Below are 13149 nucleotides of genomic sequence, written 5' to 3'. Positions count from 1 at the left end.
CACATTCATACATCTTCACCTCAGAGAACTGATGACTCACCCCTGGTCCCTCTGCCAGTTGGAGAAAGGGATGAAATTCAGTTTCTCCTGTCTCCAGATCAGATGCTCTTTCTCCCATATTTCCCTTCTCTCCCTCTTCCCCCTAAGGTGATGGGAGTTGGTCCCTCCCAAGGTAATTTGTTATTTTAAAGGATATTCATCCCAAAGAAAATGATAGAAAAAGAATCCCCATTTTAAAAAAGCATCTGTAGCAGCATTTTTTAATGGTAGAAAGGACTGGAAACAATACAGTGAAAGCCCATCAATTGGGGCATGGCTTAGTCCATGGTGGTTCATTAATGTAATAGATGATTAACCTGAATGGAAAGTGAAATAGCGGTTAGCTTTCCTATGTTCTGAATATACTCTACCACCAGATACTTGGGCTGGATATTGCCCTCTTTTTAAATGTAAGTAATCCCTGGGAGGAAAGTTAAAATTAATGTGATTGGATTGCCTTTGTATGTAACCTATGGGGTGAATTGGAAACAAGGAAAGAATGAACTAAGGACTATAAGAAGGTAATATAGGTGTGGTTATGGGGCATTTCTGGGCATGCTAGGACAGAAGGAAGGGAAGTGTCATGGAAGGAGTCATGGATAAAGATCAGCAATTTAAGAGTTTTGAGCAAAGCCTTTAGTGTCCAGTATGACTACACCAATGCTTAACAAATTGGCCACAAAACTATTAAACCCCCAAACTACAAAATGTATCAAAAAGGAAGTCTATTTGATAGCAAAACAAGAATGCTAGGAATAATTGAGCTTTACTCATTTCACCTCCCCTCTACTACACACAGGACAGATGTAGCCATTGTAGAGAACAACTTACATGGATGGAACCCAGAGAAAGCATTTTTATACATCATTTGCCAAGACCTGGAAATACCTTGGTTAATGGAGCTCTCTTTTTGGCAATGATATTAGATATAAGATTCTTTCTTCTTTCTTATCTAACCTTAATTACTGAAAGGGCATTGTCTCAGAGAAACAGACTTGGGGAAGATGTTAGCTTTAAAAGACTTGATCTTGTGTGTATATCCAAGATCATCTCCAGTCATCCTGATCTATAGCTGGCCACTGGACCCAGATGACTCAGGAAGAAAAAGGCTGGTGACTTTGCACATTACCCCCTCACTTAAATCCAATTCACTTGCTTGTCATGGCATCACTTCCCAAATGTCATGGTCCTCTTTGAGAACAAACAACAACCTGTGTGAAGAGGAGCTATCCCACAACTCACCAGTTGGACAACTCAGCTCTTCTTTTCTCTCTCTCTCTCTCTCAATCTCTCTCTCTCTCTCTCAATCTCTCTCTCTCCCCCTCCCTTCCTTTCTTTCTTTTTCTTCCTTCTTTCCTTCCTTTTTCCTTGCTTTCTTCCTCCCTTCCTTCCCTTCCTCCTTTCTTTCTCCTTCCTTCTCTCTCTCTTTCTTTCTTTCTTTCTTTCTTTCTTTCTTTCTTCCTTCCTTCCTTCCTTCCTTCCTTCCTTCCTTCCTTCCTTCCTTCCTTCCTTTCTTTCTTTCTTTCTTTCTTTCTTTCTTTCTTTCTTTCTTTCTTTCTTTCTTTCTTTCTCTTTCTTCCCTGAAGAGAAAATGTGCCTTTTAGTCATCTTTGCAGAGGTGGGGAACTATGGGTATAGAATACTGAATATATCAGATTGGGTTCATAAAACAGTTTGAAGTCTTATAAAGTGCTTTACATATATTATTAAATTGGATCCTCACAACAAACCAGGGAGGTCGGAGTTATGACTATCTCCATTTTACAGTTGAAAAAACTGAGGTAGCTAGAGGTCAAATGACTTGGCCAGAACACAAAATTAGTGTCTGAAGCAAGATTGGCACTCAGGTCTTCCTTACCCAAAGTCCAGCTCTCTGCCCACTATCCCACCTAGCTACCTCTTGTTGAGGTATTGGCTTGCTTTAGTGAATAGTTCTTTTTTTTCCCTTTCTCTCTCTTTAATTCTTTGAAACAGGGTATGGCTCTCTGGGGAAGGAAGAGATATATTTGGAAATAAAGATGATGTAAAAAAACCAAAGATATTTTAAAAATTATTTTTAAAAGAGAGCCTAGAGAAAGCAATGCTTAGCCTGAGGGAATGTAGCTATAAGTGCGGGGAGGGAGGAGAATAGGCTGAGAGTTGGAAGGAGTGTGAGGAACCGTTGGGATGGGGGTGGGGTTCTTTGGTTCAACTCATAGCACAGCACATGAGTGGCTAATGACAGAAGGTATCTGAGATTGGAGCTGGGGAGGTCCCTCTGTGGTTTGCAGTTTTGTGTAATGGGGTACATGTTAGGATACCCCTTGGTCTTTATCCACAGTCTTGACTCAGTTGAGATAATAGTCACAGAGACTCAGAATTTGAAGGTCCCATGGAGGACACATGGCACCAAGTTGGACCTGAAAGCAATCTTTGCAATAATTCCCCAAAGTAATTGTCTAGTCTCTTCTTGAAGTCCTCCTGGAAAACAAAGTCACTACCTCAAAAGCCAGTTAATTCCACTAATTGTTAAGGAAGATTTTCCTAACATCAACCCTGAATGGCATCTAATTCTATCCTCAGAGATCAAGTCTAAATTCTCTTTAATGCAGGTGTTGTTCAGTCATGTCCCACTGTTGGTGATCCCATGGATCATTACACATGAAGACTTTCCATCCTCTACTATCTCTTGAAGTCTTCAGTTTCATGAGGATGACAGTATCTATCCCTTGCATTCTCTGCCATCTTCTTTGCCTTTGAACTTCATTCTTTCCCACCACCATGCTTTTTTCCTTTGAGTTTCTCATGATGTAATAGTCCTTCAAATAAAGACCTTTGTCCAATGCTCCTAAGTCCTCTTTTCTCCAAGTTATACATCATCCTCTGTTATTAATAGGAACAAGAACCAGAATAATAAGAGTGCATTGAATATGTAGTTAAGATGACTTGGATAAAAATCTGGCCTCAGACAGTGGGGATTGGATCTGATGGTCTCTAAGGTCCTACTATCAATCTGGGATCCTAGGAATAGCTGAGGTATAAAATGGATAGAGCATCAGAACTGAAGTCAGGAAAACTCATCTTCCTGAGTGCAAGTCTGATCCCACATTACTAGCTATGTGACCTTGGGCAAATCACTTAGCCTTGTCTGCCTAAGTTTTCTCATCTGTACAAAGGCCTGGAGAAGAAAAATAGCAAATCACTCCAGTATCTCTGCCAAGAAAATCCCATACAGGATCACAGAGTCAGATACAACCAATAATTATTGAACAACAACATGAAAAGCATAGAGTAGGAACAGCTAGGTAGTACAGTGGATAGGGCACCAGCACTAGAGACAGGAGGACCTGAGTTCAAATTTGACCTCAGGCACTTAATCATTACCTAGCTGTGTGGCCTTGGGCAAGTCACTTAACCCAATTGCCTTGCCAAAAAAAGTCAAAACAAAAAAAGAAGCATAGAGTAGATAGAGAGTAATCTGAGAGCAAAATGGATGGGATGGGGGTGGGGTGGGGTCTGAGAAAAGCCTCCTTCTGAAGAGTTCAATAGACTGTAAACTTAATGAGACGCCAGAAGAGAATTTCATGTCTTTGGAATGACAGAGGATCACACAATATTTTATCCACTGTGATGAAGAAGAGGTTCATAAAGTGAAAAGAACCTTAGCTTTGATCTGAGAGATTCTGGTACTGGGTATCATACTTTCAAAAGGCTATTAAAAAATGAATGGGTCCAGAGGACAATGACCAAGTTGGTGGGAGGAGAGGAGGCTATGATTTTGATTGAAGAAGCTGGAACTACTGAAATAAAAAGACTGAATGATGTGATTGCTGTCTTTAAGTGAATAAAGTCCTTCCTGTTAGGCTGAGAAAGGATTAACCTTGACCACAGAAGGTAAAAGGACAGAATTCTCCCTTAGAAAAGGACAGTGATTCTAGACTCTGCAATTCCCAAATGGTAGACAATAAGGATCTAAAAGTCTAGAAGAGAAAAACCAAAATATAGATATTTCAAATAAGGCAACCAGGTAACAACCAACTATTAAGTATTTACTACTGTGTAGCAAGTGCTATGCTAAGCATATAGGAATACATCAGCCAGTCCAAAGAAAGACAGTCCCTGCCCTCAAGCTTACATTCTAATAAGGAAAGATAACATATAAATAGTAGCTAAAAAGGGGAGAGATAGGGAGAGACCAGGGAATATTTCATAAAAGAAATAACTGCTTGTATCAGACCTTAAAAGATTCCACAAGGTAGAAGTAGACTTGAAAGGAAAGGTGTTCTAAAGAGAAGGACTAGCATAAACCAATTTATAAAAGTAAGAAAGTTGGGGCTATAGAGTTTCAATTTGACCATACCATAGACTACCTAAAGGAGAATGATCAGAGTCAAGATGGGAACATAAGTCTCTAGAGGGCAGAAAACTGTCTTTTGCCTTACTTTGTATTTATTTAGCAGCCACCATGTGTCAGATAATCCAGTGGCTAACACATAGTAGGTGCTAAATTAATATTTACTGACTATATAAGAGACAAATTATGCCTTGAAAAAATTAGAGAAAAATCTAGAGCAGAAGATGGCATGGTAGATAGGATGCCTGAACCAGGAGTCAGGATAGACTAGAGTTCAAATCCAGTGTCAGACATCTAACCACCTGAATGACCACTTAACTTCTGTTAGCCTAAGTTTCCTTATCTGTAAAGTGTGGATAACAATAGGACCTACCTCCCTGGGTTATTTTGAGGCTAAAATGAGATAATATTTGTAAAGTGTTTAGTATAGTACGTGGTACATCATGGATTCTATATAAATGCTTGTTAGTAGTAGTAGTAACATACGGATGTGGTCAGAATCAAAATAAAATGTAATTAGTCAATATTAAAGAAAAATCAATAAAAATACAATACAACATGGATAATGTGAATATATGGTTTTCTAAGTCAGTATGGTATCTAGAAGGATCTTTTTGTAGGGTATTCTATTTTACTTCAATACCATTGGTATAGAGTAACTTCTTTAACTGACTTCCTTATAACAGTTTTAGTCAGATGAGATGCAAGGCTGAACACTTTGACCCATCCAAACTGGAGCAATGGATGTATATCAAAAATACTATAGAAGAGTAAGGAAATGGGTTGTGACACATGACCCACCTCAATGGGGGAATAAACCTGAAATTATCATTCCAGCCATTGACATGGACTATCCTGAATTATCCATTTGCTTGGTTCCATTTTTGACCAATGGCATACATTTATAAGAGAGTTACCAAAGTTAGGTCAGTCTGGGGCTGAGATTGGGAGCCAGTCTGAAGCCAGGATTAGAGGTAAGGGCCAATCTATGGGCTAAGCCTTTAATGATCCTGTCTGCCACCTTCTGGACTGACTCAGCCTGTGAGTATCCTTCCTGAAATGTGCCATTCATAACTAACATATTCTTAATGCTTTTTTTTTTTTGGTTTTTGTTCTACCAGAGCAGAATATAGTGGCACTAATGCCTCTTTAGTCTTGGACACTGTGCAGAAGACTTTCTAAACACAGACTAGACTAGAATTCCTTGTTGGCATGGCTAGATCTTTTTTCCATAAAAACTGTGGTCTAGTCACTCTTTCATCAGCCTGTCCTTATACAAGTGATGTTTTGAACCCAAGTTAAGGACACCAGTGTAATTTAGTGAAAAGTCCTGGCTTGGAAATCAGAGGATCTAGATACTATCTGGTTAAGCTGGGGCAAATTCTTCAACCTCTGTGAGACTCAGTTTATTCCTCTACAAAATGAAGGGATTGAACAAGCATCTGAAACACATCCAAGCTCCAAAATGATCCTGTGATCTTATACCCAACCCAGAGCCATGTTGGAGGTAACTGGAATAGAATCCCAAGAACTTATTATTCAATTTTCCATGTGAGTATTTACACCTTGGAAACTGGCAAACTATTAATCAGGACTTGTTTTATTGCTAATTGTCTAGACTTAAGAAAGTGAGGGGGGAAGATGCCAATAGGGCAGGTTAAAACTTAAAAATGTGTCCTGAGTATATTTTTGGAGGAGAAAGCTAGCTGTTAAACATTTGACCAGCATATTCCTAAGTTCTAATCCAATGAACTTTTACCTTCAAGAAGCAATGTGATGGGGATGGATAGAGCACAGATCTCAGAGAATGGAAGAACCAAGGAAGAGCCCTGCCTCTTTGTGACCCTACACAAGTCATTTGTTCTCCCAGTGCCCAAATAACTAAGACTAAAATTTTCAGGACTGGTGCTGATATGAATTGTTAAAGAGAGTCTCTTTTACTAGACCAATGAAATCATGCTTGTAGCCAAAAGAAATCAGTTATTAGATTGAACCAATCATTCTGAATTCTCAAGACCTTTTTGGATTCTTATTCTCTCATTTAATGTGCTAAGTCTTCCTCCCATCTTCATGTCATCCAGAAATTTGATAAGCACCCTAATCATTGATATTTATATGACACTTCCCCTGCCCTGGCCCATAATCATATCATATTTTGAGGTAGGAAAATACAAGTATTATCTCAAATTTACATATGAAGGAAACTGAGTCTCAGAGAAGTAAATTGACTTGCCCAGGGTGATATAGTTAGAAAATATTTGAGCTAGAATTTGAACCCAAGGGGCAGCTAGGTGGTGCAGTAGATAGAGTACCGGCTCTGGAGTCAGGATGACCTGAGTTCAAATCTAGCCTCAGACATTTAATAATTACCTAGCTGTGTGACTCTGGGCAAGTCACTTAACCCTATTGCCTTGCCAAAAAAAAAAATTTTGAGCCCAAGTCCTCCTGACTATAAATTCAGCACTCTGGTCACTGAACTACATTTCCTCAAGATAATGTGTATGCTTTCATTCAGTCATAGGACTAAGGGTAGATTCCCTAGCACACTCCTCTAGAGACTGCCTTCAAGTCATTCATTAACCTGATGACCAGAACTTCATTGCAAAGAGTCCATGTTTCCCTTTGCAAGTGTTTGTCAAGCAGCAAACCATAGAGATGCTTCTATAATCCAGAGAGATTTAATTTGAATATGTTTGATTTTAATTTTCTGGGAAATAGACTATTTAAAGCATTGGTTGGTTTGAGAGTGTGTGGGAGTTGGTGGTCCTTCCTTCATCTCAATGGAAGAAACATCACAGGGTGTTAAAATTGTATCATGTCAGATGATCCAATTTATCTCTTCAAGTACCCTTCCTTGGCGGGATAAAAGAGTGCCAACATGCTGAATTTATAGCAGGACCACACATTATGGCTCAGTTTTGGACTAGCAATTATGTTACTGATCGGAACGGAAGATTAAGAAGAGATTCCTCATCAAGTTGCATCTGCAACTGAGTGTTCTATGCCAGTCATCCATCATCCTTTCTTGGACCACTTCTTGGGATGTGATTTATCACTGAGAAATCAGAGTTTATGGAAAACTATCTCAGAATAGCAAAGGATCTTAGAATTTCAGAGCCAAGAGGAACTTCAGAGATCAGCTCATCAAACTTCAAGCTCAATGTATAAGCCTATTAGGAAGCAATAATGATAATAACTATTGTCATTACTATTATTGTTCATGTTTCTATAACTCTTCATGGTTTATAAAGTGCTTTTCTTGAAATAGTCCTCTCTCTATTTGTTTTGGATTTCATTAGCTCCCATGGATCCAGCTATCCTTAGGGATAGCTTGGTAGCGTGCTGAACTTGGAGTCAGAAAGACCTGAGTTTGAATCCTATCTTTACTAGCTGTGTGACCCTGGCCAAGTCACTTAACCTCAGCTTCCTCCTCTATAAAATGGGGATAATAATAGCTCCTATTTCACAGAGCTATTGCAAGAATCAAATGAGATAATATTTGTTAAGCACTTTGCAAACTCTATAGTTTTCTATATAAATCGTAGCTATCATTATCATGATCACGATAATCATTTTTATTATGATTCTTCAGTAAACTTTATATCTGTATCCCAGCCCTCATCTCCCTCCTAAATCCTAATCCATCATTTTTACTTACAAGTTAGATCTCTCCACCTGCAAACACCATAAGCATCTCAAATTAAACATATCCAAAGCAGAATTCATTATCTTTCTCTTCAAACTTATCCCTCCTTCTGATTTACTTAAGAAAGTCACCCTTCTTCTTGTCACCTAGGTTCACAAACTCAGGTCCAGTCTGACTACTTTCCTGTCTTACTACCTAGACCAATGAAACTACACATGTAGCCAAAAGAAATCAGTTATTAGATTGAACCAATCATTCTGAATTCTCAAGACCTTTTTGGAGTCTTATTCTCTCATTTAATGTGTCTCATATGTAAAATTGAGATAATACTTGTATTTCCTACCTCAAAATATGAAATGATTATGGAGCACCTAATTGCCACCCGGAGCCCTATTCCAATTTGATCTTTAGGCCCACCTCATATTTTTTAAGCAGAGATATGGATACTCACATTATTTGAATGAAGAGGGAATTATCAACTAAGGTGGTGGACAACTGAGTTTTGTCATCTTCCTTGCTAGTGATTCAACAGTTCCATCAGGACTTGCCATCTTCCCTTCCACCCTGCCCTCTAGACCTGGCACTAATCACTGAGGCTCACTGGGGCTGCCTTTCAGTTGAATGATCCATATAGAACATAAATTGGAGAGTAGGCAGTCTTTCTGATTTATATATCCAATACTTAGAACAATGTTTGTCCATCAGCAAATACTTAAATGCTTTAGTAGTCTATTTTCTATTGTCAAGAACAGGACAGAAATCACTGCTTTGCTTAATTAACACAAGTGACTTCCTCTTGCCTCTAGGATGAAATTCAATTTCCTCAGCTTACCCATGAAAACCCTTCACAATCTAACTCTAAACTATCTTTCCAGGCTGATGACAAATTACTTCTCCTTTGTTCACTCAACGTTCCAACCAAATCAGCCTCCTTGGTTGTTCCTTGCACATGGTATTCTCGCCCTCATTTCCATTCCTTTGTCCAGGCTATCCTGTAACTTCCCTTTGCCTCCTCAACCCTCTAGCTCCCTTCAAGTCTCAGCACAAACATCATCTCCCACAGAAAATCCTTCCTGATTCCCCTGGTTGTGAATCTGCCTTCAAATTACTTTGGCTTTATTCAAACATGCTTGTCCATGTATGTGTTGTTTTCCCTCTTATTGAATAAAAGTTCTTTGAAAATAGGCAAGGTCTTGTTTTTATTTCTATTTCAATGGCAACTGTTAGAGTTTGTGATATATAGGAGGTATTTAATCAATGTTGGTTGACTGACAGATGGATTGAAGAGACTCAGAGAATTGGGTGGGATTTTAGGCATCATTATTTACTATTATGGAAGATATTGAGTGTCAGAAACCTTCCTATCGTGCCTTAAATCACGATAAAGGTGGCTATCCCTGAAACAAGAGCCAGTGAAATAAAGAAACTTGCTTGTCAAGGTCAAACAGCAAGCTGAAGGTAGAATCAACATCTCTTGGCCATTGAGCTTATCTTTCCAGAATGAAAAGTCCAGGAATAATAGCACCTGCCTTTGCCTCCTTGGGGTGGGAAGGGGTCTCTGGTTCGCCCAATGACATTCTTTCCTGCTTCCTCATCACCAGCTAGAGACAGCCCCCTGTTTCTCCTTACTCTGGAAGCCAAGTCTAGCAGGACTTGATGAAGGGGATGACTAAAGGGGGAAGTGTGGAATCCACACAGCTGCTCATGGGGACAATAGCAGTCACATGGAAGATGAATGGAGCTAGGGTTGTGTGTTTCACAAGCAGCTCAGAATTTAGAAACAAAGGCATGAGAAGCATTTTCTAAATCCTGCAATGGCTTTGGAGGAGATGGTATTGATTGGACACAATACCTTCAAATGAGCCCCCAGGAAACCTGATGTAGCTGAAAAACAGAGGACAAAAACCATTTCCAAACCCTTCAATTATACTCCTCAACTCACTCCCAGCTGTTTGGAAGGAGGAAGGGGGAGACAAGCAACATAGCAGTATTTGGAGACAGGTGTCCTTGAGGTCTGATCCATCTGAATGAACTTGGATAGAGCAATAATGGTACTACAGGCAAACCTTTAAAAAAAAGGATATTTTCCCCCTCCCCCAAAAATTATCTTTCCAAAGACAACTTAGTACTCACTAACAGTTGTTTCTGTACTATTTAAAAGGCATAGAAAGTGCTGTCAGTACTCTCTAAATTTCAGCCCCTGGGATAAAGCCCCAATTGTCCTTGCCTAGTTATGGAATTGGCCTTGAAAAAGCCAAACCCCAATAGCCAAAGCTTGAAAGCAAGTTTCAGAATTGCCAATAATTCAAACACTCTTATTCTTGAAAACCAAGGGCCAGAGTTAATTGCTTTGTAATGGAGAGTGGGTTGGAGTATAAAAACAGCCTACAATTTGGATAGCTCTTCAGTGTCCACAAGCCCAGATTTGATTACTTTTTTTAAATCTCTAAATTAAAGTCCTTCTCTCACTTGTCTTGTTATATTTAATTTCTTTAAATCTTAATAGACTTTAGTGTCATTCCAGAAGAGTAGGCAGCAGGTATCTTGATGTGCCTATAATGGAGAATTAGAGACCAGGATGGAAATGGTTCACCAAGTCACAGAATCTCTACATAAAAAGGAACTTTAGGGACCGTCTGGTTCAACTCAAATCTGGATGTAGAGTCATGGGAATGTGAGTTTAGAGCTATTAGAACCCTATAAGTCATCTTGCTCAACTTATTCATTTTACAAAAAGGAAACTGAAGCTCAAAGAGGTTAATTTGATAATGCCTCCCCCACCTGAAAAAATGCTTTACCTCCTATAAAGAGAGACCCCAAAATCACAGTCCCACTAAGACACTCTATATAATGTGTATGTTTGCATGGATATTTTGTGTATTAACTTCTGCAATTTGAAAGAACATAATATCCTTGAATATAGGGGTTGCTTTGTTTCTTGTGTGTTTATATCTCTAGTACCCAAAACAGTTCCTGCCAAAAGTCAAAGTTTACTCAAGCTTGTTTTCTCCCCTGAGTGCCTGGCACCAATATGAAATAAGTGGCAAAGCAGACATTTGAACTTAGGTCCTCAGATTTTCTGTTCACAACATCCTTGATAAATAGTTGGGGCTTCTTGTCTTTGTCTGAAAATTCTTGGTGAATTCAAATTCATTACTTCAAAAAGGCCATGCCACCTTGGAATATGATTCTTCAGAAGTTTACTTGTTCTTTTTTTGATTATTTTTTACTCTTTATGATTCCTAACCACTGTTCCTACTGTCTCCTTCTGGGATCAATCAGAAATCTAAATCAGCATTCCCCAGAGTTAACCTTCTCCTGGATCACTAACCACTGTCCTATAATTCCTTGACCCACCATCCCTCTACCACTTGCAACCTCTGAGCACTCAACCTTCAATAATCTACTCTCTCATCTATTTCTCTTCAGAAAGCCTGCAGGGTGGTCCAAGAGAAAGGGTACTGACTCTTCTTGAGTCTGAGAAACTAAGTTTAAATTCTTCCTCTAATGCTGATTTCTTGTGTGACCCTAATCTAAATCATGTCTAACCCAGATTATCATCATACTGGAGTCATTCTGAAAAGTCAAACTTACCAGGAAACCAAATATCGGATGGCACAAAATTTGCCCTTCTTGTAAACTTTTTGACCAGACATTTTTCTAGAATGTTCCTCTCACTTCCTAGTCTTCTTACTAACTGAACTAATGTAACTTATTCTGAATGACACAAGGTTCAGTATGAACATCAGTAATTGATTGCCTTTTGTTTGTTCAGTTATTTAGAGTGTCTGACTTTGTGACCCTGGGCATCGTAAAGTCTTCCTGGCAAGCTTACTGGAGTAGTTTTGCTATGTTCTTCTCCAAAGGACTAAAGCAAATCAAGGTGAAATGACTTGTCCAGAGTCACACAGCTAATAAGTGCCTGAGACCAGATTCGAATTCAGTCTCCCTGACTCCAGGGTCAGCACTCATTCAAGCACTAGCTATATGGAGTAATGAATGGGCGAGCCACTCTTCCCTCTCTGAGATCCTTCTCTTGTGGTGGGAGCAATATTTTAACATCCCTCTTTCCTATACATATACCAGTCTAGTCTTTCTTTAAAAGTTGGAATTTAAAAATCCCAATCAGTGCAATTGATGCAGAAAAGCCTGGGTATGGGAGTGATGAGATCAGTTGGAGACTGATCCCAGAAGGAGATCAGTTGCATTGTAAATGGAATCTTCCCTGTCCCTGTTTCTCATCTGCAACATGGAGAAGTAGGACCCTGATAAATATTTATTGAGTGATTGATTATGAGCCTTGAAGGAAGTTAGGGCTATCCTAAGACAAAAGTGAAGAAGATGTACATTCCATACATGAGGAGAACACATGCAAATACTCAGGTGGGAGATATAATATATAATGCACAGCAATAGGGATGAGAGTTTTGCTCAATTGCAGATTGAACTAGATTTATTCTGAAGTTCCTTCTAAATGAAATTCTCTTTTTTTGATTTTTAAATGCTATACAAATTGTATTTTATCATTTTCAAAAAGTTTTACATTTATTACCTCCATTAAATGAAAACTAATTCTATCCAGTAGGCATTAAACAATACAATTAACAAAGGTTAGAGATGGTATTTGAATCCAAGCATTCTTAAATACAGATTAATCCCAATATCTACTTGGTTTCATCTTTTAGAATAAATTTCCTCAAATGATTAGCCTTAGCTTTCCCTATTCAGCGAAGACAGTTTTATCTGTCTGAAATGTTTGGGAGATGGACAGTCCTCAGACACATCCTCCCTCGAAGAGAATCAAAGTCCTTAGATAGGGAACCAGTCCCACAACTCTATGGCAATATCAGGGATCTCATTTCAGTCAATTCTCAGTAGACAGACATGCAAAGATTTCATTATGATAGTGTCAAGCCTAAAAAAAAAGAAGAAAAAGATAATACTAAGCCTCAGGGAGCTTCTTCAAGATATTTACTTCAACATGTCAAGAATCTACTGTATAGAGTTGTGCACCCTTCACTAGCACAAATCACAGACTCTGTTTACTATGGAAGACATAGCTGCTCACATTTACTGTCCTTCCCCACAACCACCACCGCCACCACTCCCCATCATCTTCTATTGTCTAACA

This window comes from Macrotis lagotis, chromosome X (assembly GCF_037893015.1).
Source record: "Macrotis lagotis isolate mMagLag1 chromosome X, bilby.v1.9.chrom.fasta, whole genome shotgun sequence".
In the NCBI taxonomy this organism is placed as follows: Eukaryota; Metazoa; Chordata; class Mammalia; order Peramelemorphia; family Peramelidae; genus Macrotis; species Macrotis lagotis.
Note: the sequence above shows the minus strand (reverse complement) of the source record.